We start from the raw sequence: 6906 nt of genomic DNA on the forward strand, positions 1-6906 counted from the left end.
GCGTGATTGTGTGCGTGTGACAGTTAAGCTGTCTGTTTATCTTATTGTTAATATATATTGAATTGTGTGATTAGTACTGACCCCGGTGTTGTTTTGTAAACCTGCGGTGATCCATTCGGGGATGGTGAGCAGATGTTGAGCAGGTATTGAGATGAGTACGGGATAGCTGGGATTGCCACGACATGATGATAGGAGTCTTCCGCTGTAGCTTATCAGTTATTTACATTTCAGTTAGAACAGTCAGTTTGAGAACATGTATTACACATTTGGTTTGGTTTTGAGAATTGTAACTCTTCGCTAAGTATTTATATTTAAACGTTGTTTCTTCATTGTTTATTTGATTATCATTGCCTCGGGTAACCGAGATGGTAATGTCTTTATACCTGAGTGGTCCTGGTAAGGCACTTGGAGTATGGGGGTGTTACAGCGTCAGCTGTAGAGGGCCTTTTGCGTCAGTTTTGGCCTGACGTATATCGAGGGGTCGTATTTGGTATGCGTCAGTTGTAAAACTGACGCAAAAATTTCACCATTTACGTCAGTTGCATTTTAAAAACTGACACAAAAAAGAACCATTTGCGTCAGTTATGCTTTAAAAAACGGACGCAATTGCATGTACAACTGACGCAAATGCTTCAACATTTGCATCAGTTTTTTATAGAACCGATGCATTTTCTTTATTTTTTGCGTCATTTGTTATCATAACTGATGCAATTGATATTTTGTTTTAGGGCCAATTCATTTTTATCATTTTCTCATTTGCATCATTTCTTTCCAGAACCGACGCAATTTATTAATGCTTTTTTTTATATAAAAATTTGCTGCCAAAATTATATGAAACCCACAATGTGAATACCACAAATGCGAGATGATTTGATAATCAACAACAAATATCTTTATACAACCGATTATTCCAAGTCAATTACCTAAAGATCTTTAACCAACTAAGCTATCAAGAAAAATATAAAACAATGCTTCATCAACGACTCCACTTTCAAATCCATACTTAGCCATAAGAGTATCCTTGCTATATTGGTAATTGAGTCCAAAGGCAGCCAGTGTCACTGAAATTCTTCCTTAGTAAATCGTACTCCTTCATATTCACTTTAGCCTTGTCACCTCTTATAATCACACATCAAGAAATATTTTCATCAAGGCTGGTACAAAAAATATTTTCATCAAGGCTGAAAAAAAAAACATTTTCATCAAGTCAATTTTAGTGTTCGATTTTATATGGGGAAGTTCAAGTTCGTTGATTACTATGAGATTTAAATGCATGATATGTTAGATCAGATTCGCCAACAACTTCAGAATCATCCAATCAATCGATATGATATACAAAGAATGAGATAAGAATGAGTGAAACTCACAGGGGCAAGAAATCGAATATAGCCCAGCTCTAGCGAGGATTGTCAGGCTTCAGACGTGCAACTACAACAGGGAAAGGGACGTACCATATCTTGCTATGGCATTACTTTCAAAAACTGAACCTTCACGGGTTCCAGAACAGGGACCTGAAACGAGAATTCTTCAGATAATCACATGTTCAAATAAAAAAGCGGCTAAAAATCAATGTTAGTGACAAAAACAATTACCTTGCCAATGGGGTTCATTTTCAAAAACTCGGGAGTTTTGTTGGAGAATCCCATCTCAAAGTTCTCAGCCAAATCAACTTTAACACCCACCAGTGCATGCATCATCTAAATAAAAGCAGACTCTTCATTGCTCAACAAGAGACACGTCTGATCTTACAAGCATAGATTAATAACTAGAAATAAATTTGTAATCATCAATAAACATAACATGATTTCTTACCTAACAGTTTGAACCTCTTATGCCAGGGCTGCAACAACAACAGAACAGGATAGCATAGCTAATGGTGTGACCTATTTAAATGAAACCAAATACTCTGCAGCAAAAACCAGCATTGATAATAGGACATGATCAAGTGCTCGAGCAAGAAAATTCACATCTCTTCATATTTTCCATGAGCTTACAAGAAGCAGCTTTTAAAATTAAATAAATGCAATGCCATCATTGATCTAATGGAAATAAACAAAATTCAAACAAACAAAGATCAAGAAGAATTAACATTTTCTAAGTTTCGATTTACAACCACCAATGATAATACGACATATCCAACCCAATATAGTTTCAAGAAACAACCAATATACTCGGACAAAAGGTTATGGGAGGAAAACAAGACAACGCAACCTCCACAATCAACTGTCTCTATATTTACATTACTAATTTTTTATCAGAAGCAAAGTGCATAGCTTGTGACCAGCTATAGTATCTGGTTCTCAAATTAATCTAGCCAAAGCTATACTAATTTTACAATTTTGGACCAAAAGTAACCACCTGGCTTTAGGACCAGATCCATCTTATGTCTGAACAGTAGGACGAAATAACCATTGTTGGTGTTTTGCAATCATATGTCATATACTCTAAGCAAATAATTAGATAAACAACATTACCTAAACCTGAAGGATGCCAAACTTCCATCTTGAGTGCATATCAAGAGAACTGGACCTATTTCAAGCAAGAATAAACAATCAGGGAGAAACAATGCTCAATTACTCGATTTTAATCGAACACAAGAACAATATACATAAACAAATTTGTGATAGGTGTTGGGCTGATAAAAAGCAAGGCGAAGAATGCTACCATGATCTTTAGACATCAAAAATACGGTCTCGACCCCGCATCACATAGCAAATTCCCTTGACAAATTTGCAAAAAAAAAAAATTGTCGGAAAACAGCAAAATTAAAAGCCTTGACCTCTAGATTGCCTTTTATTGTCAAATCTTTTCTAACTAGAGCACTACTTTTAACAACTATGAGGTACGGAGTAGTAAACTTAAAAATATAGGAAGTAATCAAGTTTTTTCCTCATTTTATAGCTTAATAAGAGTGAAAAGGAGTAAACCTTCTATTCTGGCAGCAAGGGGAGGACTGATGAGCAAGGGGAGGTAGAAGTGCAGAAAATATTGTATCCGTGCGCTTCAGATCTATGCGTCTAAATAATTCGATAGTCATGCACAAAAGGAAATATTGCTGTAAATTGCTAAAAGAAAGAAGTTAAAATCTTGGTCAAAATGAGGCTCAACAAATGCTCCCTACAAAAAAATAGACGCTATAAGCAAGACAAGGAGTAGAACTGAAAGAGGGTATTTTTAATGACAGTAGGACTTTTTCTTGAAAGGAAAACTTCACAAATTCCAGTGCAAAAAAAAAAGGTCAAAAAAAAAATGAGCTGGTTAATAAAACTTTCCGTGTAGATCTCATACAAGCAAGAACCAAGTGACCAAATATCCATGGGATGATCATAAGGTAAACCAAGAACTGCAAATATAACAATGCCAATGCTAAATCATTAATAAAGAAATTTGAATGATGATCACAGTCGAAAGTGAACTCCAAATTCAGTATTCACATAAAATGCAATGCAAAGAAGCTTACTTATCTCAGACGCTCGATAAAAACGGCTCACAAGTTATGAAGTTATTTCATTTTTTCCAGCAAACATTGCATTCCCGAAATCGAACAACTTAAGCGCAGTCTTGGCTTCATACACCTGAATATCACATTGAGAATAGAAGGTCAAATATGGAGATCAACAGTTAGGCAAATTCAATCAAATTAATAGAACTAATCTTACCAACATATTATCAGGCTTTATAACGATGTGAAGTACTCCATAACAGAAAGAGTTTGCAATAGAACTGTACAAAAGTTTGATGCATCATTTCTTTGGATGTCAGGATCACTTTGCATGAAATTAAAACTGAGGTGCGAGCAATGACTATACAACTATACCTTATGCAAACCCAATGGCAGTGGTGTGAAATGTACCATAAATTAACCCACCCAAACCAACTAATCAAAATAGAAAACCCCCAATTTCACCTAACCCTAACCCTAAAACAATTCTAGATTTACATTCAATGCATACTAACAAATCAATTACTATGCAAAACTGAATTTAAACAACAAAAATAAAACCTATTAAAAGAACTTCCAACAAAAAACTTAAGTAAAAATCATACCAATATCAAATTAGGAATTACATGAATAGAAGAGTGAGACGACGGCAGTGGGTCGGCGGTAGGTCGGGGCCGAGGCGTCAGTGGGTCGGCGGTGGGGCGGTGGTGTGGTGTCGATTGAATGAAGGAATGGGGGAAAGGGAGAGGAGTATTCATTATTTTATCGAATGAATGAATAGGAAGGAACCGGGGTACTTCGTATATGGCAATGGTTTGTATTTGCATCGGTTTCACGTAAAACTGATGCAAATACCTAATATCAAATAAGTAGGATCATTAATATAATTGATGTATTTGATCAAATACATCGGTTTTGTTGAAAACCGATGCATTATATACGTCAGTTTCTTTCAAGAACTGACGCAAATAGCTTGACTATAGGGCAAAAATGGATTCCCGCCAAAATTAAGTACTTTTTGCATCAGTTTTTATAGAACCGACATAAATCGACTTACGCAATAGGTGTTTTTTCTATTAGTGATGACCTGTCATCGGGAACATTTTAGAGTCTTTCAACTATCAGGGAGGGTCATTTAAAGTCCATTAGACTACGTAAGGAAGCTCGCCAGCCATTAGAAGAAACCATACCTGAGTTGGCAACGGCGCGCCCTTGGTACCGCGGGGACGAATCATAAAGGTCGACAACGATGCATCCTTAACATCGCTGAGGAGAAAATAAAGGTTTGACACGCCCGTTGCATTGCTGACGAAAATAAAGGTTCGACACGCCCTTTGCATCGCTGAGAAAAATAAAGGTTCGACATGGCCTTTGCATCGCTGAGAGGAAAATAACGGTATCAAATCGACAACGGCGCATCCTTAGCACCGCTGAGGAGAAAATAATGGTGTCAGATCGATGTGGACATGGCCCACCTGCGACGCCCAGCCGATCTGTGGGAATTGCAGCGGTCTTTTTTGAAAGCCACTCTCGGAGGCGTAAAAATGCTTTCGATCGGATCGTTTTAGATGGGTCGGTTTCGTCTCGACAAGGGTCTCAAAACGATGCAAGAGATGTTTGGAGTCACCACCAAGCATTTGTGGTGCTTGGAACCCGTTCGAATCCACTTTATACCTAGGTTAACCAACGCAAAAAGTGGTGCTTGACATATGTACTAAAGATAAGGAATCGTCCCTCTTTTAACATCCTATCTCTAAAATGACTCTCATATGCCATGGATAAGGTCTCCACTATCCAAATTTTTTGAGTAAGAGGTGAAGGTACATATTGGGAAGCCCTTTAATCAGACACCCAATCCCGCCCGCGGTAGCGGCCTCTACTGATCGATCTTGGTTGGTTAAATGCAAAAGTTGATAAAACGGTTTAAATTCTTGAATGCGCATCCAAAAGTTTGAACCTAACATGTGAGCTTTCTATGTCGGTTATTTAATCCAAATATTAAGTATTTTATGTCGAGTTGGATTTAATGTTGATTTTCATGCAAGACAGAAATTAAACATCCATTTACCGAGTTAGGTTTATGGTGCATAATGTGATCCATTTGTCTTAGTAAGGCGTTTTGCAAATATAATGTAAAATAGGCAGATTTGTCATCTGATCCGTCTTGTATTCGAGTCAACCGAAGTCGGGTTCGTCCTAGACAAGCGCTGGAAGGAAACAGGGTCTGCATCAGGTAGCCTATATAGGTGCGAGCCATCAGGCGATGCAAACAGGCCTGTCCTGATTTGAAAATTGGAAAATAGATGTCCTGTTTAGGCGCGGGTCAACAGACGATGGAAGGACGTCTTCGGACCATTAAAAAGGGTTGTAAAATGGTTTGAAAAGAGGGTGTTTGAACCCGTCTTTATTTGAAAAGGTCGTTTATACCGCTTTTGTGTTGATGTGAAGAATGAGACTTGAATAATCGTCATTGTTTTGGCAATATTCGATGTCGGGTTCGGTTTTGCAAGCTTGACATGAATAGTTTTGAAAATGATTATGAACTAATTGTTTGAAGTTCATTTGTTTTTAATTAGTCAATGTTTATCATCGTACTCGAGTTAAAATCCGACATGGTTTGTAGAACCAAGGATGATTTTGTGTTTATGACTAATACATTTGTTTTGAAAATGTAAAGAAATGAAATAAAAGGTTTTCAAATACCTTTTAAAATGTAATTAACCAAATATTATACCGAAACACGGATTAAATCGTCATGGTATTAGGAACCAAGGGTGAAAAATGTTTTATGGTTAAAAGTTTGTCTTAAAAAAATGATTTGAAATATTTGAAATGATAAAAACCGATTACAAATATGAAATGAAAATAAACGGGAAGAAGAGACCAGCAAACACGGCTGGATTAAGGTCTGAGAGGGGCTTTAGGCGCGAGCCATGCTGCTATACAAGCAGCCCCTGTCTCGGCCAAAATCCGGTTTTGGCTCATTTATCCCATATATGGACCATGTTATGCATGTTCTAGTCATGAAACAAATGAAAAACATGATAGAAGAGGATTTTTACACCCTCATACTTGCATGCTAGGATTGAGACGAGAAATCAACGAAAGTGTATCAACTTGTTTTGGTCGGAAAACTCGATTTGAAAACCGTTTTAGCAATGTAAAAGAGTGTTTTAAGTGTAGTGATGGTGTAGTTGGTCGAAATGGTCGGTCAAGTTATTTAATGCACGATGACGGTACCAAAAAATGTGTAAGGCTTGTGTTCTCGATCGGTAGGTCGAAAACACGTGTCAGTTTGTGACTTGAGAAGTCGAGTCTAGAATTTTAAGGGAGAAATGAGGGGGCGGACACTCGCGTAACTCTCAAATGGTGGAATTTGAGGGGTATTTATAGAGAAATGGGTGGTTGTGTGCGTTTTGAGCTACGTGGCCGCATGGGCCGCTCGAAGAGGCGCGAGCCATTTC

At 37.5% G+C, this 6906-nt stretch overlaps 1 long non-coding RNA gene across 1 annotated transcript; it reads right to left on the minus strand.

Moving 5' to 3' along the window:
* Nucleotides 1-850: 850 nt before the first annotated feature.
* Nucleotides 851-1855, minus strand: LOC141607578 (uncharacterized). The gene is made up of 2 exons (XR_012526931.1): nt 1813-1855; nt 851-1697 (listed from the first exon to the last, which is right to left on the minus strand). It is a non-coding gene; the product is annotated as an uncharacterized LOC141607578 (long non-coding RNA).
* Nucleotides 1856-6906: the final 5051 nt, after the last annotated feature.

Source organism: Silene latifolia, chromosome 1, assembly GCF_048544455.1.
Source record: "Silene latifolia isolate original U9 population chromosome 1, ASM4854445v1, whole genome shotgun sequence".
Classification (NCBI taxonomy): Eukaryota; Viridiplantae; Streptophyta; class Magnoliopsida; order Caryophyllales; family Caryophyllaceae; genus Silene; species Silene latifolia.